We start from the raw sequence: 24,045 nt of genomic DNA, 5'->3' as shown, positions 1-24,045 counted from the left end.
CCGGACACGGCCATTGGCCCGCGCGCGCCCGGAGACGACGCCACGACGCGACGTCTTGGAAGGACGCCGACGTCGGCATTGACCCGGTGCGCCCTGCACACTACGCCATCGACCGCGCCACTACTCACGCGTCATCACCTACCCATGAGCTCACCGCCTGACGCAGCAGCAGTGCCGGAGAAGCCCATGCCCGCCGTGCACCGTGACGTCGCCACCATGCCGGTCCCGTCGCGCCCCGCTCCTCCAGCCGCTATATAAACTCCCCGCGCCTCTGGACTTCACCACACCATCCCACAGCATCCTCCCCTCCCTCCTAGCACCGCTCCTCTCCCCTCTTTACCTCTCCACGGCGCCAAAGCTCGCCGGCGGCCACCACCAAAAGCCGCCCAGATTTTTGCCACCATAGCCTCCAACACCTATACCAAAGTTGTAGCCCTTGGAAACACCTTTCCAACGCAACAAACCACGCCTCAATCCGAGCTCCGAGGTGAAAGTTAGAGCCCCCGCAAGGTTGCAGAATCGCGAGGTACACGACGAACCAGCCCCGTTGGATCTTGATCCGACGCCCTGTGCGCCCCGCGCGCCGGCTACGTGCATGCGCCATGCACGCACGGCCCAGGCAGCAACTGGGCCGGCCCACTTCTTTCCCGCCCCTCGTTTGAATTCAAATCTCATTTTATTTATTTTCTGTGAATTGCTCTCAGATGCTTTGCCAAATCTTTAATAACTTCAAATCTACTCGGTCATTTTTGACAAATTTTATATATTTGGAAAGCTTAGAGTTTTATCTACATAATGACACTGGATTCAAACCCATATATGTTGTAGAATTAAAGTAGCAAAATAAACAAGACAGGGACTTTTCTGCCTTAGAATAATTATTAAAAATCAACCAAAAATGCTTTTGAGTTGATTCCAACTCCTATAATTCACATTTCACTTATACTAATTGTTTCTGCAAAAATATGCCATGCTTACTTTGAATGATCATGGCCTAGTTTAATTAAAGGACTCTATGGCTATTTCTAGTCAATGATATTGTCCAAACCTATTTAAAAATCACATGGGAGTTTCTCTCTCATTTAAATCTTGTCATGAACACTTCAAAATGAGGTAGAGACTCTGGTCATTTAGGTCTCATGTGAATTGTGGATGATATTAAATCTTTACCATGTTAGGATTAAATGGTATGAGGTGCTACACCTCATTTAAATCATTTTCTCAAATGATGATGATGAATGGTTGACTTAGGTCAACATAAATTCATGTGTGATGGTTTGAGAAATTAAATCTTAAGAAGCTTCAATGAGAGGAAATTATTCCTCAAGAATTATAAGGAAACTATCATTCACATATATAATGAGAGGAAATTATTTTTCTTAAGAATAAAACCATATCAACCCACATGATGACATTGTGATAATGCTAGAATAGTTGGTGTGATTTATGTGTGTGCTTTTTATAGCTCTTGAACTTGTGTGGTGATTGTATACCCCGTATTCGTATTCATAGACGCTAGTGCCGAAGGCTACGAAGGGGACGACGAGAACATCTACGGAGAAGAAGGAGGAACATTTTGATCAATACACCAACCAAGGCAAGCTAACACTCTTGCAAAGTCCCAAGTGCAAAGCTCTACAAGAGCAAGGCACCATCACCATTTATTTTTATGTCCAATAAACCTATCCCATGTTTTTACCTTGCAATTATTTTGCTTATTGTTTTTCAAAGCTTACTTTTGATTTATGATTCACTTAGGCTAGAATAGAACAAGAGCATCAAATTTAGCCTAAAGCAAACAAAGCTAGATAGCACCCCTCATGACTAGTGCTAGTGCTAACAAATAAAATTGACTACTCTAGATGGGAATAGGTGCAATGAAATGACTTTGAAAACCTTGGAATGATGATTCATTCTATTGAAAGATTTTGAAGGTGAATATGACTTGAGAAGGACTTGGTGAATTTTACGAAAACCGATGGTTGGGTTCGGATGCGATACCATTCCAATTTACAAGTACCCCCACAATACCTGATTATGGGTAGGGCTTAACTGGAAGTTTATGTGTCTTAGTATGGGTTCCCTCTAAACAAGCGTCATCGGGGTTATGCCGAAAGCTGCCTCCACCACAAAAGAAACGACGTTAAAGAGGAGGTGAATGTCCGGCCCAAGCCCTGTGCAGTTCCCAGGTTGACAGTCGGTCTTCACTGGGAGGCCAAGCTCATGGGGAGAGGTGCCTATACTAGGATATGTGAGTGAAAGGTTATGGTTGATGATCCGCGTACTGAGTTACGATTATTCAGGGTTATTCCTGACGGATGTAATCAAAAGTTGTGGCACAAGCGTACAACCTCTGCAGAGTGTAAACCTATTCGAATAGCCGCGTCCACGGTTAAGGACGGTTGGAAAGGCCATACTGTTCCGTCATCAGACCATTTACAAAACGGTGACATATGATTTGTGACTTGAACTTAAAAGGGGAATGGTGAGTTTGACTTGATTTACAACAATGTTGTGGAAATGACACTAATGTTCCCACTTGAGTTAGTTAGCACATGAAAGGTCTTGATTTCAAATACTTGTGAACAAAAATTGGCTTTATGCAAAGGAAACTAGAGCTTAGCACCCCTTACTAGAAATGTTCGTACTTACATTAGTATTAGTTTGCGAGTACTTTAAAGTACTCACGGCTGTGTCCCTGGCTATTCAAATGGCCGGACTATGAAGAGGAGCAGACAGTATGAAGAGGATGGACGAGCGGGACGTCTACGACAACTAGGACTACTCCCGACGTCAAGCGTTGGCCTGTGGACTATAGAGTCCCCTTCTATCTACGCTTCCGCTATGTATTTGTGATGTGTGTTGAAACAATAGTTCAACTATTATTGTAATATTGGATCATGTGATCTATTTGTAAGACGACTATGATATGTAATGAATGATGACTTATGATATTCAACTGTTATGTCTCGCAACAACAATATTCCCGGGATTGCGATGTATGGCATAACGGGCACCTGGACTTAAAAATCCGGGTGTTGACAAGTTGGTATCGAGCCATTGTTTGACCTTAGGAGACCCTAGTTAGAATGGACGTCTGAAAAACTTAGTTTCAAAACCAAAGAAGTGAATATTTATGAAAACTTATTCTCACTCTTATCCTTGAAATCTTTTCAAAAGGAGAATTCCATGCTCTACTTTTCCTTGAAATTCTACCTAAAATTTTGCACACTTGATCACTTTAGTAGAACTCACACCTACGCAAGAGTTTGTATCAGGATTCCCCTTGTATCGTAGAGCGATGAATGGTTCTTCAAACCAACGGTGTGTTAGATCTTTAATGTGTGATGCTTGGTATGAATGAAAAAGTGTTGTTGGCTTTTACCCCCTCAACACTACTCAAGTTTTCAAGTTTTGAACTTTTTAAACTTAACCCAAACAAACCATAGAAATTCCCCTCTTATCTTATGATCTACCTCATTGTTCAGATGGCCCCTCCTACCCGCAACAACCCCCGTGCCCAAGCCAACCAGATGCACATTAAGCACACCAAGATGATTGACACCATCAACATCCTCGCAATGGAGCGCAAGGCACTTCGTCATCAGCACGCCAAGAAGGACCACCTCATTGCTCTTCTCCGCGTGAGGATAGCAACCCTGGAGCAGCTCATCCCAATACCCAACCATGCCCCCAGAGACAAGCCCACTTGTGACTTGCTATGAATGTGGTGTTACTGGTCATTACTCTAATAAGTGCCCGATGAAAGCCGCCAACAATGCCCCAAGGACTGGAAGCAATGCTGTACCCATTGCCCAAACGGACAAGTCAACGGTAACCTGCTATGAATGTGGAGTTGTGGGTCACTTCTCCAATGAGTGCCCCAAAAAGCTTGCCAGGATTGCCCTTAATACCGCTGCACCTGCCCAGCAGCAGCGCTGTGTCGCAACTGGAAGAAAGTTTGCCCCAAACTACCCAAACAACCGCAACGGTCGTTACTACCGCTTGAATACCACCGAAGCACAGGAAGCACCTCAGGCCATGCCAAGTATGTTCCCCTGTTAATATCACTGCTCAATCTTTCTTAGGAACCTAACTTTTCTTAAAATCTCGGGACGAGATTTGTTTAAGGGGGAAGGGTTTGTAACATCCCAAAAATTTCAAAACAAACAAAATGAATTTCCCTAGTTCCAAATTTTGGAACCAACAAAAACTTTGATTAAATTAAGTTGATCCATAGAGATCTTGTTTAATTATTGTATAGCTATTGACCATGATTGCTTGTTTTAAAATTAGTTTTTGAAATAATCTTAAACCCTAAACCTCACATTCCTTTTTACCATCCAAGTTAAAATAAAATAAAAAGAATTCAAATAAGAAAAAGGCATATGTGCCTATGGATATTTATATAAATCTTTACCCTAAGATTTTCTACTTTGCTTAGAGGTTTGGAAAGCCTTCATACACCTTACCTAGCACTTATCAAACCTGATTCAAGTTGTTTCCAAAGAAAATAAAAAGAAACTAAAAATGCCATGGAGGCATATGAGAGTAAAATGCAAATTTGTGAATTTGAGGAGTTTGACCCTAGGACTTGTTGTGAATGGTTGGATCACTCCTCTATGCCATTTCAACACTCAACAACACCTTTTGGGCCAAGAACACTCAAATCAAAAATCAAATGCAACACATGCATAGAAGCATATGTGACACATAGCCATTTCACCCAACTTTGACCTATGACTTTAAATCTTGACCAAATGATGTGAAACCATATCTCAACCTAATATAACACTAAATTGACCCTAACCCATGTCCAAGTGAAGCAAGGGGAACAATTTACAAAAATAATAAAATTTGAACCTCACCTCTTATGTGTTATGGCCAATTTTGCAAATCTTTGATCAAGACCTTTTGAAATGGATTCAATGGTTTGAAAATGTTTCTAAACTAATAAGAATCACATTAGAGTCAACAAAAGTCAACTCAAATGGGGAGAAATCAAATAGGGAGAAAATCCCCAAAATTCACTCACATACACTTAGCCAAATTTGCAAATCTTCACCAAAGGCCACCATTGCTTGACCTATTGTTTGTAAAACACTTATATATGATAAACAAACACAATTGCATCAAAGAAACCAAAATCAAATCCAAGCAAATCTCAAAATCAACTTACATGTGATAATGGTCATGTGAACCATTTATAAAATCTTACCCACTTTGCACCCCTGTCTTTGACTTTTCCCAAACTAACCTTGACCAACTCTTGCCATGTCATCCAAGACCATGTCAAGGTGAACAACTTTCATGTTGACCACCATACCTAATGTTGACCAGGTTGACCAGAATGCATTTGACAAGTGGAGACTTTGAAACTATGTGAAGATGACCCACTTTTTGAAAACTTGCAAAACAACACCAAATTGACCACCACCACCACCATTCCATCTCTATGAATATATGAATGAGATCCACCAAAGGAATTTCCAAATTTTGAAAACTTTTCTCTTGCGGCCATTTCTACAAACACCTTGCAGGCAGGGAATCAAGTTGTGCCCATGCTGCAATTTTGGTTGGACTTGGTCCAACTCTGGCCACCCCTGCACATCTGGAGACCCTCCCTACCCTGCAGCACCAGAGCCACCACTTGCCTTGGACCAATTTTGCCCAGAACGCCACCATGCCGGCCCTCATGACACACACCCATGTCACCTCCCTCTCTAGTCTATTTCAGCATGCAAGACCATGTCCTGGCCCCTCCACTCACCCCTCTGAACGTGCCAGACGTGATGCTCGACGACTTGATGAAGCACACACACCCAATGACACACATGCCGGCCACCCTAGTCACCACCATGCCACCACTTGCTCCCTCTCTTTCTCTCTCTCTCTCACCGTGTCACCACGATTGACATAGACCTCCTACACCTACCAGACATGAACATTGGACGGGGAGAGCACGAGGTCGACCACCACTACCCGTGTCACGTCCCCTGATCACCACCCGTGGACACGACCCCGTTCCCGCGTGCACACTGCGTACCACCGCGTCACCCTGCGCCACCAGCTTCCTCTTGGTCCCACAACACTGCCAGACACGGCCATTGGCCCGCGCGCGCCCCAGGACGACGCCACGACGCGACGTCTTGGAAGGACGCCGACGTCGGCATTGACCCGGTGCGCCCTGCACACTACGCCATCGACCGCGCCACTACTCACGCGTCATCACCTACCCATGAGCTCACCGCCTGACGCAGCAGCAGTGCCGGAGAAGCCCATGCCCGCCGTGCACCGTGACGTCGCCACCATGCCGGTCCCGTCGCGCCCCGCTCCTCCAGCCGCTATATAAACTCCCCCGCGCCTCTGGACTTCACCACACCATCCCACAGCATCCTCCCCTCCCTCCTAGCACCGCTCCTCTCCCCTCTTTACCTCTCCACGGCGCCAAAGCTCGCCGGCGGCCACCACCAAAAGCCGCCCAGATTTTTGCCACCATAGCCTCCAACACCTATACCAAAGTTGTAGCCCTTGGAAACACCTTTCCAACGCAACAAACCACGCCTCAATCCGAGCTCCGAGGTGAAAGTTAGAGCCCCCGCAAGGTTGCAGAATCGCGAGGTACACGACGAACCAGCCCCGTTGGATCTTGATCCGACGCCCTGTGCGCCCCGCGCGCCGGCTACGTGCATGCGCCATGCACGCACGGCCCGGGCAGCAACTGGGCCGGCCCACTTCTTTCCCGCCCCTCGTTTGAATTCAAATCTCATTTTATTTATTTTCTGTGAATTGCTCTCAGATGCTTTGCCAAATCTTTAATAACTTCAAATCTACTCGGTCATTTTTGACAAATTTTATATATTTGGAAAGCTTAGAGTTTTATCTACATAATGACACTGGATTCAAACCCATATATGTTGTAGAATTAAAGTAGCAAAATAAACAAGACAGGGACTTTTCTGCCTTAGAATAATTATTAAAAATCAACCAAAAATGCTTTTGAGTTGATTCCAACTCCTATAATTCACATTTCACTTATACTAATTGTTTCTGCAAAAATATGCCATGCTTACTTTGAATGATCATGGCCTAGTTTAATTAAAGGACTCTATGGCTATTTCTAGTCAATGATATTGTCCAAACCTATTTAAAAATCACATGGGAGTTTCTCTCTCATTTAAATCTTGTCATGAACACTTCAAAATGAGGTAGAGACTCTGGTCATTTAGGTCTCATGTGAATTGTGGATGATATTAAATCTTTACCATGTTAGGATTAAATGGTATGAGGTGCTACACCTCATTTAAATCATTTTCTCAAATGATGATGATGAATGGTTGACTTAGGTCAACATAAATTCATGTGTGATGGTTTGAGAAATTAAATCTTAAGAAGCTTCAACGAGAGGAAATTATTCCTCAAGAATTATAAGGAAACTATCATTCACATATATAATGAGAGGAAATTATTTTTCTTAAGAATAAAACCATATCAACCCACATGATGACATTGTGATAATGCTAGAATAGTTGGTGTGATTTATGTGTGTGCTTTTTATAGCTCTTGAACTTGTGTGGTGATTGTATACCCCGTATTCGTATTCATAGACGCTAGTGCCGAAGGCTACGAAGGGGACGACGAGAACATCTACGGAGAAGAAGGAGGAACATTTTGATCAATACACCAACCAAGGCAAGCTAACACTCTTGCAAAGTCCCAAGTGCAAAGCTCTACAAGAGCAAGGCACCATCACCATTTATTTTTATGTCCAATAAACCTATCCCATGTTTTTACCTTGCAATTATTTTGCTTATTGTTTTTCAAAGCTTACTTTTGATTTATGATTCACTTAGGCTAGAATAGAACAAGAGCATCAAATTTAGCCTAAAGCAAACAAAGCTAGATAGCACCCCTCATGACTAGTGCTAGTGCTAACAAATAAAATTGACTACTCTAGATGGGAATAGGTGCAATGAAATGACTTTGAAAACCTTGGAATGATGATTCATTCTATTGAAAGATTTTGAAGGTGAATATGACTTGAGAAGGACTTGGTGAATTTTACGAAAACCGATGGTTGGGTTCGGATGCGATACCATTCCAATTTACAAGTACCCCCACAATACCCGATTATGGGTAGGGCTTAACTGGAAGTTTATGTGTCTTAGTATGGGTTCCCTCTAAACAAGCGTCATCGGGGTTATGCCGAAAGCTGCCTCCACCACAAAAGAAACGACGTTAAAGAGGAGGTGAATGTCCGGCCCAAGCCTCGTGCGGTTCCCGGGTTGACGGTCGGTCTTCACCGGGAGGCCAAGCTCATGGGGAGAGGTGCCTATACTAGGATATGTGAGTGAAAGGTTATGGTTGATGATCCGCGTACTGAGTTACGATTATTCGGGGTTATTCTCGACGGATGTAATCAAAAGTTGTGGCACAAGCGTACAACCTCTCGCAGAGTGTAAACCTATTCGAATAGCCGCGTCCACGGTTAAGGACGGTTGGAAAGGCCATACTTGTTCCGTCATCGGACCATTTACAAAACGGTGACATATGATTTGTGACTTGAACTTAAAAGGGGAATGGTGAGTTTGACTTGATTTACAACAATGTTGTGGAAATGACACTAATGTTCCCACTTGAGTTAGTTAGCACATGAAAGGTCTTGATTTCAAATACTTGTGAACAAAAATTGGCTTTATGCAAAGGAAACTAGAGCTTAGCACCCCCTTACTAGAAATGTTCGTACTTACATTAGTATTAGTTTGCGAGTACTTTAAAGTACTCACGGCTTGTGTCCCTGGCTATTCAAATGGCCGGACTATGAAGAGGAGCAACGAGTATGAAGAGGATGGACGAGCGGGACGTCTACGACAACTAGGACTACTCCCGACGTCAAGCGTTGGCCTGTGGACTATAGAGTCCCCTTCTATCTACGCTTCCGCTATGTATTTGTGATGTGTGTTGAAACAATAGTTCAACTATTATTGTAATATTGGATCATGTGATCTATTTGTAAGACGACTATGATATGTAATGAATGATGACTTATGATATTCAACTGTTATGTCTCGCAACAACAATATTCCTGGGATTGCGATGTATGGCATAACAGGCACCTGGACTTAAAAATCCGGGTGTTGACAACATAACACAAGTGAAACACCGTTCCACCCATATTACATCTCTCAGAGTGGTACAACAGAAACATATGCGAGTCCAAGGTATGTCTATAGAAGTACACACGAACAGTTTACATAAGATCCACACAACCTCCTACTTTACGAGTGAGGTAAAACTTCAAATAAAGCTCCGGAAGAACGACTCGTAATCTATCTTATTGCTAACTCAAGTTCAAGAGCTACTTGGCTTGCTATGGAAATCTAGCTACTTCGGTGCTATGATTAGGGAAAGGTTCCCTTCTATTACTAGTCTAGGTTTCCCCTTATAGCTGATGCAGAAGTTGACTCCATTGACTTCTTTGATTGGATTCTTCATCTCGTTGCAGTTGACTCCTTTGTCTTCGATTTCCACGGTAGTTTCTCCTTCGGTGCCTTGCTCTAAGAAGGGGGTTCAAACGAGATAGAATGAGTACGAGCGTACTCAGCAAGTTCATATTAGGAAATATGTGTATCATGCACTAGCTACAGCCATAGACCGAGAAAGTCATAGGCCAATGCAAGTTTTCATAAACATTTCTTCAAAAGGTTTATTTTATTCTGAAAACTATGCCCGTCGGTCTTCACAGGTTGACCAGAACTTCGTGGAGTTCCTTTCCTGCCGCGTTCGCAGTTCCCTTCCCGGAACAGGGAGTGACAGCCACAATTTGATACACTCTGCAGAGGTGCGTTACTTTTCCCATAAGAGACCTTATCCTTGTTGCCAACCGGGCTATAGACTCCGTCCACACTTCCTTTGGTGTGAGGCCAGGTGTAAGATCCAAGCCCACACCGCCTTCTCCGCGACTGCAAACCCACCCTTTTGTCCGACCCTACACCTCCAGTAGACTTCCCCCGATAATACGGCTTTACTCATGGTGTACTCCGGACAATCCTTCATAGATCGGAAGAGATTAACATCACCAATGGATGGGGATTTAAAAGGATTTCCCAACCTATTGCGGCGGTGCCTCCGAGCACCCCACCGTCTCTCCGATCCGTTGGCGTGCGAAGGGAAAAGATACGGCTGGCTTCCCCGAGCCATTATAGATCTCATGGTCAACGCGGTTTGTACGGCGCTAGAATCACTGGACGGCATTGGTAATTTAATCCTAGGGTGATATAACCCATTGCAATGGAACCTCCACCATATCAACACATACCATGGTTCCATTGCCCACCACATAGTCATATTCATAATTGTAAAATAATATTTGCTTTTCAATGCATGAGTGATAAGTATAGTACTTTGCATATAGTTTGATAAAAATAATCAAATGACATGAGCAAGCGATGAACTTGCCTTTCTTGACTGCAAGATTATGCGAGCAAAAGCTTCGATACGTGATAACTCCAAATTCTGAAATACCATCATCGTCCGGTAAGGACAATGTTTAAAGAACTCGGCAAGGATGCTATAATGCATAATATGAGATGCAATCGTCCCGAGCGTAACCTAACCTCGATGATTTAGGATGTATGAGTTGTAAAGATTTCTTTAGGGTTGGTTGCACTTTTATAATGGTTCTCAAACAAGGTTCTTATTAGGGTTTGGTTATATTCGCATCATATCCAAGTGATATAATACATCATAACAATTACACACATAAAGAATAGTGATGGAATAATATGTAAAGAACAAGTTGTCAATTTTAAGTTCTACGGATCATGGTTGATGATTACTTATACTATACTTCAAAAGAATAACTTTTGAAGAACATGTTAATTAAGAATCAATGAGTATTTCAAAGAAGAACTATGGCTTCTAAGGTTTGATTGACATTTGTACTTTAAAAGAATAACTTTTGAAGAACAGAGTTAAATAAGAATATGAACTATTATACATAGGAGCTATGGCTTTCTAGGGTTTACTATTGGGTTCATCTAGTTTCACTAATAGGAACTAGTTGGTTTCTTAAATAAAATGGGTTTCTATATAACAAGTATTGGCAGGTTTATTGCCATGGTTTCTTTTAAGCATCATATCAAAGGATGGTTACCAAGATGGTTTTATAAATTAGCTATTAGGGTTTACGATGGCTTCACAATTGCTTTACTAGATAAGCTCTAATGGTTCTAAGTTAAGTGACTTATCATTTCCTAAGTAGGGTTTAGTTGAATAGGAGCATGTGATGTGAATTGTTACACAAGGTTGGTACTAGGGTTTATCATTATGATTCTACTAGGGTTTGATGATTGAGGTTGATCCTAATGGTATGGTATGTAGGAGTGATGATCAATGGTGCTAACATTTGGTAACAAGCTAGGGTTTATACCTAGGTGATACTAGTGAATTATATAAGTTTTAATTAAGAATAGGAACATGAAATGATAATTGATGTCTACGTTCCCCCTCCTTTCCTGTAGACAGTGTTGGGCCTCCAAGAGCAGAGGTTTGTAGAACAGCAGCAAGTTTCCCTTAAGTGGATACCCAAGGTTTATCGAACTCAGGGAGGAAGAGGTCAAAGATATCCCTCTCATGCAACCCTGCAACCACAAAGCAAGAAGTCTCTTGTGTCCCCAACACACCTAATAGGTGCACTAGTTCGGCGAAGAGATAGTGAAATACAGGTGGTATAAATAAGTATGAGCAGAGTAGCAACGGTGCCGGAAAAGTGCTTGGCGTGTAGTTGATGGTGGTGGTATTGCAGCGAGTAGTAACGCTGATAAAACGAGTAAACAAGCAGTAGTAACGCAGTAGTAGTAACGCAGTAGTAGTAAACAAGCGGTAGTAACTCAGCAGTATTTAGGAACAAGGCCTAGGGAATAGACTTTCGCTAGTGGACACTCTCAACATCGATCCCATAACAGAACGGATAAATGCATACTCTACACTTTTGTTGGATGATGAACATATTGCGTAGGATTACACGAACCCTCAATGCCGGAGTTAACAAGCTCCACAATAATGCTCATGTTTAAGTAACCTTTAGTGTAAGATAGATCAACGCTACTAAACCAAGTACTAGCATAGCATGCACACTGTCACCTTCATGCATATGTAGGAGGAATAGATCACATCAATATTATCATAGCAATAGTTAACTCCATAATCTACAAGAGATCATGATCATAGCATAAACCAAGTACTAACACGGTGCACGCACTCGTCACCTTTGCACACATGCAGGAGGAATAAACTACTTTAATAACAAATCACTAGAGTAGCACATGGATAAATTGTGATACAACATGCTGCAATCTTAAAGAGATATAAATAAGCACCTCACTATGCCATTCAATGAGTAAGTATTCCGTGAAATCTAGCCTAAGAGACCCACACGGTGCACACACTCGTCACCTTTACACACGTGGGACGAGGAGTCTCCGGAGATCACATAAGTAAAACTCACTTGACTAGCATAATGACATCTAGATTACAAGCATCATCATATGAATCTCAATCATGTAAGGCAGCTCATGAGATTATTGTATTGAACTACATAGGAGAGAGATGAACCACATAGCTACCGGTACAGCCCCGAGCCTCGATGGAGAACTACTCCCTCCTCATGGGAGCAGCAGCGGTGATGAAGATGGCGGTGGAGATGGCAGCGGTGTCGATGGAGAAGCCTTCCGGGGGCACTTCCCCGCTCCGGCAGCGTGCCGGAACAGAGATCCTGTCCCCCAGATCTTGGCTTCGCGATGGCGGCGGCTCTGGCAGGTTTCTGTGGGTTTCGTCAATTGGTATCGGGTTTTCTGATCCAGGGGCTCTTTATAGGCGGAGAGGCGGCGCCAGAGGGTCGAGGGGGTGCCCACACCATAGGGTGGCGCGGGCCCACCCCTGGCCGCGCCGGCCTAGGGTTTGGTGGGCCTGTGCCCCCTCCCTGGTGGTTCTCGTGTGTTCTGGAGGCTTCCGGGTAAAATAGGAACTTTGGCGTTGATTTCGTCCGATTCCGAGAATATTTCGTTACTAGGATTTCTAAACCAAAAACAGCGAGAAAACGAGAACCGGCACTTCGGCATCTTGTTAATAGGTTAGTTCCGGAAAATGCACGAATATGACATAAAGTGTGCATAAAACATGTAGATAACATCAATAATGTGGCATGGAACACAAGAAATTATCGATACGTTGGAGACGTATCAGCATCCCCAAGCTTAGTTCCGCTCGTCCCGAGCAGGTAAAACGATAACAAAGATAATTTCCGGAGTGACATGCCATCATAACCTTGATCATACTATTTGTACAGCATATGTAGTGAATGCAGCGATCAAAACAATGTGTATGACATGAGTAAACAACTGAATCATATAGCAAAGACTTTTCATGAATAGCACTTCAAGACAAGCATCAATAAGTCTTGCATAAGAGTTAACTCATAAAGCAATAATTCAAAGTAAAGGCATTGAAGCAACACAAAGGAAGATGGAGTTTCAGCGGTTGCTTTCAACTTGTAACATGTATATCTCAATGATAGTTTGTCAATGCAAAGCAATATAACAAGTGCAATATGCAAGTATGTAAGAATCAATGCACAGTTCACACAAGTGTTTGCTTCTTGAGGTGGAGAGAAATAGGTGAACTGACTCAACAATAAAAGTAAAAGAATGGTCCTTCAAAGAGGAAAGCATCGATTGCTATATTTGTGCTAGAGCTTTGATTTTGAAAACATAAAGAGAGCATAAAAATAAAGTTTTGAGAGGTGTATGTTGTTGTCAACGAATGGTAGCGGGTACTCTAACCCCCTTGCCGGACAAACCTTCAAAGAGCGGCTCCCATTTTATTTTATTTTTGGATGGCACTCCTTCCAACCTTTCTTTCACAAACCATGGCTAACCGAATCCTCGGGTGCCTGCCAACAATCTCATACCATGAAGGAGTGCCTTTTTATTTTAGCTTTATTATGATGACACTCCTCCCAACCTTTGCTTACACAAGCCATGGCTAACCGAATCCTTCGGGTGCCGTCCAACAATCACATACCATGGAGGAGTGTCTATTTTTAGTTTGTTAATTTGGGACTGGGAATCCCATTGCCAGCTCTTTTTGCAAAATTATTGGATAAGCGGATGAAGCCACTAGTCCATTGGTGAAAGTTGCCCAACAAGATTGAAAGATAAACACCACATACTTCCTCATGAGCTATAAAACATTGACACAAATAAGAGGTAATAAATTTTGAATTGTTTAAAGGTAGCACTCAAGCAATTTACTTTGGAATGGCGGGAAATACCATGTAGTAGGTAGGTATGGTGGACACAAATGGCATAGTGTTGGCTCAAGTATTTGGATGCATGAGAAGTATTCCCTCTCGATACAAGGTTTAGGCTAGCAAGGTTGTTTGAGGCAAACACAAGGATGAACTAGTACAGCAAAACTCACATAAAAGACATATTACAAGTATTATAAGACTATACATCGTCTTCCTTGTTGTTCAAACACCTTACTAGAAATTATCTAGACCTTAGAGAGACCAATTATGCAAACCAAATTTTAGCATGCTCTATGTATTCTTCACTAATAGGTGCAAAGTATATGATGCAAGAGCTTAAGCATGAGCACAACAATTGCCAAGTATCACATTACCCAAGACATTATAGCAATTACTACATGTATCATTTTCCAATTCCAACCATATAACAATTTAACGAAGAGGAAACTTCGCCATGAATATTATGAGCTAAGAACACATGTGTTCATTTGAACCAGCGGAGCGTGTCTCTCTCCCACACAAGCATGATGTAATCCAATTTATTCAAACACAAACAAAAACAAAAGCAAACAAACAGACGCTCCAAGAAAAAGCACATAAGATGTGGCCGAATAAAAATGTAGTTTCAGGGAGGAACCTGATAATTTGTTGATGAAGAAGGGGATGCCTTGGGCATCCCCAAGCTTAGACGCTTGAGTCTTCTTGATATATGCAGGGATGAACCACCGGGTGCATCCCCAAGCTTAGAGCTTTCACTCTTCTTGATCATAGTATATCATCCTCCTCTCTTGACCCTTGAAAACTTCCTCCACACCAAACTCGAAACAACTCATTAGAGGGTTAGTGGACAATAAAAATTAACATGTTCAGAGGTGACACAATCATTCTTAACACTTCTGGACATTGCATAAAGCTACTGGACATTAATGGATCAAAGAAATTCATCCAACATAGCAAAAGAGGCAATGCGAAATAAAAGGCAGAATCTGTCAAAACAGAACAGTCCGTAAAGATGGATTTTATTAGGCCACCAGACTTGCTCAAATGAAAATGCTCAAATTGAATGAAAGTTGCGTACATATCTGAGGATCATGCTCGTAAATTGGCATAATTTTCTGAGCTTCCTGCAGGGCAGTGGGCTCAGATTCGTGACAGCAAAGAAATCTGGAACTGCGCAGTAATCCAAATCTAGTACTTACTTTTCTATCAACGGCTTAACTTGGCACAACAAAACTCAAAACTAAGATAAGGAGAGGTTGCTACAGTAGTAAACAACTTCCAAGACACAAAATAAAAACAAATTACTGTAGCAAAATAACACATGGGTTATCTCCCAAGAAGTTCTTTTCTTTATAGCCATTAAGATGGGCTCAGCAGTTTTAATGATGCACTCGCAAGAAATAGTATTTGAAGCAAAAGAGAGCATCAAGAGGCAAATTCAAAACACATTTAAGTCTAACATGCTTCCTATGCATAGGAATCTTGTAAATAAACAAGTTCATGAAAAGCAAAGTAACAAGCATAGGAAGATAAAACAAGTATAGCTTGAAAAATTTCAGCACATAGAGAGGCATTTTAGTAACATGAAAATTTCTACAACCATATTTTCCTCTCTCATAATAACTTTCAGTAGCAACATGAGCAAACTCAACAATATAACTATCACATAAAGCATTCTTATCATGAGTCTCATGCATAAAATTATTACTCTCCACATAAGCATAATCAATTTTATTAGTTGTAGTGGGAGCAAATTCAACAAAGTAGCTATCATTATTATTCTCATCATCAAATATAGGAGGCATATTGTAATCATAATCAAATTCACTCTCCATAGTAGGTGGCACCAAAAGACCACTATCATTATAATCATCATAAATAGGAGGCAAAGTATCATCAAAGAAAATTTTCTCCTCAATGCTTGGGGGACTAAAAATATCATGAAAACCAGACTTCCCCAAGCTTAGAACTTTCTATATTATTGTCAACAATGGTGTTCAAAGCGTTCATACTAATATTACTACCAGACATGCAAAGAAGATTTCATAGGTTTTTTAATTTTCGCACCAAACAATCCATGTTTTAATTCAGGAAATAGAATAAGAAGCTCATTGTTGTCCATTATGCCAAACTAGTGTAAACAAGAAACAAAAAGATGCAATTGCAGGATCTAAAGGAAATAGCTTTGAGCACACACACGACGGCGCCGGAAAAATACTTTACTTGGGACCGTAGTATGAGAGCCTTTTTACCTTTCCTCCCCGGCAACGGCGCCAGAAAAGTGCTTGATGTCTACGTTCCCCCTCCTTTCCTGTAGACAGTGTTGGGCCTCCAAGAGCAGAGGTTTGTAGAACAGCAGCAAGTTTCCCTTAAGTGGATACCCAAGGTTTATCGAACTCGGGGAGGAAGAGGTCAAAGATATCCCTCTCATGCAACCCTGCAACCACAAAGCAAGAAGTCTCTTGTGTCCCCAACACACCTAATAGGTGCACTAGTTCGGCGAAGAGATAGTGAAATACAGGTGGTATAAATAAGTATGAGCAGTAGCAACGGTGCCAGAAAAGTGCTTGGCGTGTAGTTGATGGTGGTGGTATTGCAGCAGTAGTAACGCAGTAAAACAGTAAACAAGCAGTAGTAACTCAGTAGTAGTAACGCAGTAGTAGTAAACAAGCAGTAGTAACTCAGCAGTATTTAGGAACAAGGCCTAGGGAATAGACTTTCGCTAGTGGACACTCTCAACATCGATCACATAACAGAACAGATAAATGCATACTCTACACTTTTGTTGGATGATGAACATATTGCGTAGGATTACACGAACCCTCAATGCCGGAGTTAACAAGCTCCACAATAATGCTCATGTTTAAGTAACCTTTAGTGTAAGATAGATCAACGCTACTAAACCAAGTACTAGCATAGCATGCACACTTGTCACCTTCATGCATATGTAGGAGGAATAGATCACATCAATATTATCATAGCAATAGTTAACTCCATAATCTACAAGAGATCATGATCATAGCATAAACCAAGTACTAACACGGTGCACGCATCGTCACCTTTGCACACATGCGGGAGGAATAAACTACTTTAATAACAAATCACTAGAGTAGCACATGGATAAATTGTGATACAACATGCTGCAATCTTAAAGAGATATAAATAAGCACCTCACTATGCCATTCAATGAGTAAGTATTCTGTGAAATCTAGCCTAAGAGACCCACACGGTGCACACACTCGTCACCTTTACACACGTGGGACGAGGAGTCTCCGGAGATCACATAAGTAAAACTCACTTGACTAGCATAATGACATCTAGATTACAAGCATCATCATATGAATCTCAATCATGTAAGGCAGCTCATGAGATTATTGTATTGAACTACATAGGAGAGAGATGAACCACATAGCTACCGGTACAGCCCCGAGCCTCGATGGAGAACTACTCCCTCCTCATGGGAGCAGACAGCGGTGATGAAGATGGCGGTGGAGATGGCAGCGGTGTCGATGGAGAAGCCTTCCGGGGCACTTCCCCGCTCCGGCAGCGTGCCGGAGCAGAGATCCTGTCCCCCGGATCTTGGCTTCGCGATGGCGGCGGCTCTGGCAGGTTTCTGTGGGTTTCGTCAATTGGTATCGGGTTTTCTGATCCAGGGGCTCTTTATAGGCGAAGAGGCGGCGCAGGGGGGTCACACCATAGGGCGGCGCGGGCCCACCCCTGGCCGCGCCGGCCTAGGGTTTGGTGGGCCTGTGCCCCCTCCCTGGTGGTTCTCGTGTGTTCTGGAGGCTTCCGGGTAAAATAGGAACTTTGGCGTTGATTTCGTCCGATTCCGAGAATATTTCGTTACTAGGATTTCTGAAACCAAAAACAGCGAGAAAACGAGAACTGCACTTCGGCATCTTGTTAATAGGTTAGTTCCAGAAAATGCACGAATATGACATAAAGTGTGCATAAAACATGTAGATAACATCAATAATGTGGCATGGAACACAAGAAATTATCGATACGTTGGAGACGTATCAATAATCTCATGTGAATTGGTTTTATGTGGGTGGATCATAAACATGCATTCATTGGTTACCTATCAAGGTTCTACATGTAGAGTTGAGGTGGCTATGATCACATGGGCTAAACCCCTAGGGTTTTAGGTTTGCAACTACTATGGATGAACACATGGAATAATGAGTTCAAGGTTCTTATTCAAATTGAAACTAGGGTTTCTAAATTATGGTACATCTCCTAAAATGATGATTGGAAATATAAGTGTGGTAACTAATTACTTTGAAACAAAATTAATAATGGTTTGACACATTATTAATTTTCACAAGAATTAATATTTAGGGTAACTCCTATTTAGTTTTTAATTGAGAATTAAGGTTTAACAATTGTGATTAGGTTTTAAAATAATTAACTTGTTAACTAAAGATGTTTAGTAAATAAGTTTTGATTTACCAAAATAATATTGGCTTATATTATTCTCTTGAGTTATTTCTATTTAAAGAAAATAGAAAATAATAATTTGCAAATTAGGGTTTATGAATTACCACTAATAATTAAGTTAATGCAGACATGATAAATAAAATTAATCTTAACATTTTACTTAGTTACTGAATAGTAAAATTTAATTTTGAAACTTCATTAATTATTGAATTCAAATTGTATGTTAAATACTTGAAATGTCATAATTAATAAGGTTATAAATAAGTGAATTTTTATTTTGACACACATTTTTGTTTTATAGTTTATTTGAATAGAGTTTATTTTTGTGAGCATTTTGATATATTATTCATAATTTTCTGAGTTGAAATGAATTTTATACAATTTTGCAAAGTTTCAACTATTTACTGGATTTTGAATTAAACAGAAAACACTAGAGTTACCCGGTCTGGTGCTACCCTAGTGACTGACGAGTGGGGTCAAGTCCAACTCACACGCCATGTTGGCGAAGACTGGTCAACAGGCACGCGTGGGACCTACGGGCCACGTCGGCCTCGCCGGTCAATGACCGCCGACGGTCAGCGCACGACGGCGCCGCCGTTTTATGGCCTCCCGGGACGCGCGACTAGGATTTTCCGACTCCTCTTGATCTACTGAACACGATGGTGGCGTTGGTTTCTCGAATAGTTCACCGGAACATCACCGGAGAATGAGCCCGCGGCGGAGCAAGTCCGGTGAGGTCTCGAAAGCGAGCTACAGACGATGAGGTGATGCAAATAAGAGGTCTACAGATGCGCAATCATACCGTGATGCTGATGGTGTGATCGGTGAGGTGGATCGTGGACGGAATCGAGCACGAACTCGCCGATACCGCCACAGTACACCGAAAGGGAATTGCAAAATTGGCCTGATCCCGAGCTCCCCTTGGACGATTGGCTCCACCATGATGATCCTTAAGTCCAGGCGCTACCAACGAGCTACTGCACGGAGCTTGGGGTGGTATCCTCCGTCGAATTCGTCCTCGACGCCGGCGACAGTGAGTGGATAGTGGTGAGGGATAGAGAGGGTTAGAGAGATAATCGAAGGGCGGCGAAGAACAAGGAGATCACGGCGGTTCTTTAGCTCCTATTTATAGCCTAGGTCGAGGTCCGTATCGGTATTTCACCGGCGGCAATGGCCGGGATACCTCGCCGACAATGGAGGTCTCTGGGGCGCGAATCTTGGCGAGAAGTGGATGAGACGGACGCGAGAAGATTTGGCGAGGCTCTGAGATGATCTCTGGCGTCCGGGATCATCCCTATCCGCGAGAGGAGGTGGCAGTGGCTCGCCGTCGCCGTGTCGTCTGCGGAGAAGAAGAAGAAAAGAGTGTATCTCTTCGCACGAATTTTGATGCACCCGAAACGGTACGGTGGTCGTGGGTCGATTTGCTTCGCGGGCTGGGCTTCGACTTGGGCTGCTGTGTGGGCTGCTGCGGTCCACCGAGTAAGTTTCCCTCTCTTTTATTTTCCTTTTCAAATTTCGTTTTCTGTTTTCTATTTTTATTTACTCGGTTTGAATTCAAATTGAATTCTGTTTTCTTTTGCGAGTTCTAAATTATTTAAATATCAACAATTTGATACTATTTCTTACTGTATTGTTTTGTTTGTAAACAACCATTTTGTAATTGATTCATTTTAGTTCTTATGAAGCACAACTCAAAATTTAAAATAGTTATAGATTTAGGGTTCATCTCAATTGCCTTTTAAATTTAGGAATCAATTCTGTTTTAAGGGATTTGAAATTGAGAACATGTGAAGGTGAACATATTCTATTTTTCTAGTGCTTAACCCTAGTGATCATTCACATATAATTTAATTATGGTTAGGGTTTAACAAATGGTAAAGGAAATGGAATTGTGTTATGATTTTATGTAGATAGTTATTTCTAAGGGTTTAAGAATTTGATGATGCTTCATTAATTGAAGTATGAAATAGGCATGAGGCATGGCAGGGTTTTACTTATAATCCAAAGTGATACTTGGATTGAAATGCAAAGGTGATCTAGGGTTTTAGTGGTGATCACCCATGTGATACACAATTAGTATTTGGATGTGGGCATAAGCTAGGGTTATGCTAGATTGGCTAGGGTTACTCCTCACTTAGTTAGGACTCATGCATAAAAGCAATGTTAAGTTTGTCTCTAATGTTTGGATAAACAAGGTTTAGATTTAATGCCCTACTACCCCATACAAGGCATGAGGATTGGTTTGGGGTTAACTACTAGAGATATACTTATTATTTTATGTGATAAATGAGATCTATTAATCATATGGTTTAACTTATCATCTATATCTACAAGGTATAATCATGCATTAGACAAGATCCACTTATTCCTCACTAATCCCTCTTTATTATTCCTCTCATCACACTCATCCTAGATTCTTAGGGTTTATAATTAATACTAAGTGGTGATGATTATGGAATTGGTTTTCTAAGGTATTGCTATTGGAATAGGGTTCTCACCTCCAAGATCCAATATTGACTTGAACATCTAGGATTAGTACTACTCTAATATTCTTGTATGCACATGACTATGGTTAGTATTATAACTTCTCTCACTTCTCCATGTCTTGGAATAATCCTAAGGTCCTGCTCAAGAGATGATGATATGATCCTCTAAATATATGGTTTGCCTAGGAATTCTACCTTGGTATCTTATGTAGCTTGTTCTTCAGGAAATCCGATAAACCTGCATCTTGTGGTATGCCTCCACCTCCTAGCTTCTTCATCTTGATCCTAACTAATTCACATGGAAAGTCTCAAGTGTTTGGTCTCCTTGTAGCATGGTACAAGATGCTCATATGGATGAAGGGTGTGGCTCTATTTATAGGCTTGGGCAAGCTCTAGTATCATGACACATAGGTGGTGACTCTTGATTTGGTTTGATGAGTAAGGTGCTTGGTTGTCATGCCCTCATCCATAGCAATCCTTTGAGCATGAGGTGGCAAAGCTTGGAAAGCAAGTCATGTAGATATTTTCACCCCACATGGCATAGAGATTATCCTCTCATATGATTTATTTTTGGATAGCCAAGTGGCATTTGCTACTAAATATCATGTGGATGGTTTTATTATTGTGGATGAGTCATCATATCATATTTGATTGGATTTAAATTATAATATTGGTAAAAAGTTAAAGTTGAAGGTTATTCCTCAATTTTGGATAGTTGGGTTTGATTTCACCAAGGCATGGTCATATGAGTTTCAAAATACTCATAGTTAGTTTGATTCAAATAGTTTGAACTATAATTCGTAATGTAAATGGATTTAGTTTTATGATATTCCATGTATTTAATAAGTTATGATTTAAATAAGAATGTGTGGCTTTTATGCACTTTAGACCCTGTGGTTTAACTTATTTATAAGTGAATTAATTTACACACAAAGGTAGTTGCTAACTTTTAAGTGTTAATAAGTTAGGGTTTGATTCTTAAAGAATGTGTTGTTGTAAATCTAATTCCATTTGATCTAATCCATAGATCAAATCATCTCTACCCAAAACAAGGTTTTAACAAAGATCACAGTGAAGTTTATAGCGCTTGACTTGATGAGCTACTTCAATTCCAGCAAGTCAAGTGAAACTTCGATTCATCGTGGTAAGTTTTATTTGAAAGCGCGAAAATTCCCCGGATTTTCTATGCATGAATGCAATGCACACTTTGGTGTTCTCTCATTTTATTGCCTCTAAACCTGGGATATTACACTGATGTCAGTCCCTCTTGATCTGGCCGGAGTGGTGTGTTCCGTAACACTCTGCCGGTGGACGTAACAACGCTTTTTTGCCTGGAGTTCGCTGGATCGGTGGTATTCGGTCGGATGCACCCATGATTTTATTCCGGCCGATTGGTTCTGGAGGGAGCATCGTGAAGCTCTGTTCTTTCTTGCCATATGGAAACATGCTCCATGGCGAAGTTAGAGGCGAAGAATACCATGAGGGCTGGATTGGAGGACTTGCTATGGAGGTTCAAGCTTTTTAGCGCTGTTGAGGGGCTTGCTTGGTATACTGGATTTCGTAGCAGCAGTATGCAAAAGGGGGCGGCAATACTTTCAGGATGAAAATCCAAGGTCTGGCCTTAACTGGTTGTGCCTGACAATGACCTTGTTGGAGATATTATTTTGAAAGCGGGGACTATCTTTAGGGTGAAAACCTCAGATCTTCTGATCCGGCGACGAGTGTTTGTGCACTGTTACCTTCTTGGAAGCGTGGCTTTTGGAGAGCCTGGAGTTCACGTGATGTCTTGGTGGTGGATGTACCGTTGTTGCTAGGGCTGGAATACCGTAGCGGGACATTTCTTTTATGTAATTCTTCTTTCTTTGTTGGATGTGTGCATCCGTAATGCTATTAGAGTATTGTGTTGTTGCAGAGACTGGGTGTAATTGGTATCTTCTTGATATTAATATATACTAGCACAGTGGCCCGCGCACATGCGCAGGCGACATCTTGATGGTCCGTAAAATTTCTTATATGATCTAGAAGGGAGTAATTTTTCAATGATCTAAAAAAAAGTAGGCATTTATCCAACTCTAGGATGGCGTGTTTTAATTACAAATATTTTTATTCAATTTAATTTTTAGTAGACTTTGATACGAAGATAAGTACTAACCTTGTAATATTTTTGAATTATTTGTAATTATTGAATATAACCAATGTATGTGTGTAAATTACTACTTAGTTGTTCTTCTACTATTATAGCCCGCGCGCATGCCCGCCCCACATCTTGATGGTCTATAAACTTATTATATTATATGATCTATAGAGCGGAGTCATTTTTGAATGACCTAAAAAATCGTAGGCATTTATCTAAACTCTAGGATTTCGTGTTCAATTACCAATATTTTCAATTAATTTAATTTTTAGAAGTTCTTGGTATGAAGATAAGTATTAACCTTATAATATTTTTGAGTTAGTTATAATTCTTTAAATATATCTAACACAATTTATAATTTACTATTCATTTTTTGTATGCCCCCGTTCCATAGTAAGTGTTAGGAAGTTAGTATAAAGTTATACTAACTTAATACTAAATTAATATTTAGTACTAAATTTCCAACACTTATTATGGATTGGAGGGACTACTATTTATTATGGATAATAATTTTTTGTATATATCTTTCTAGATGCTTTGAAATAGCTTACTTACATTTTTCCCCCGAACTTCATCTGTTTGCGTGTCTCGTGCAGTATTTATTGGACGGTTTATCATGAACTCCTTTCAGTGAGACATCCTCATTTTTCCCCATTGCTCCGTTTTACTTCTCC

The sequence above is a fragment of the Lolium rigidum genome, chromosome 7 (genome assembly GCF_022539505.1).
Source record: "Lolium rigidum isolate FL_2022 chromosome 7, APGP_CSIRO_Lrig_0.1, whole genome shotgun sequence".
Lineage (NCBI taxonomy): Eukaryota > Viridiplantae > Streptophyta > Magnoliopsida > Poales > Poaceae > Lolium > Lolium rigidum.
Note: the sequence above shows the minus strand (reverse complement) of the source record.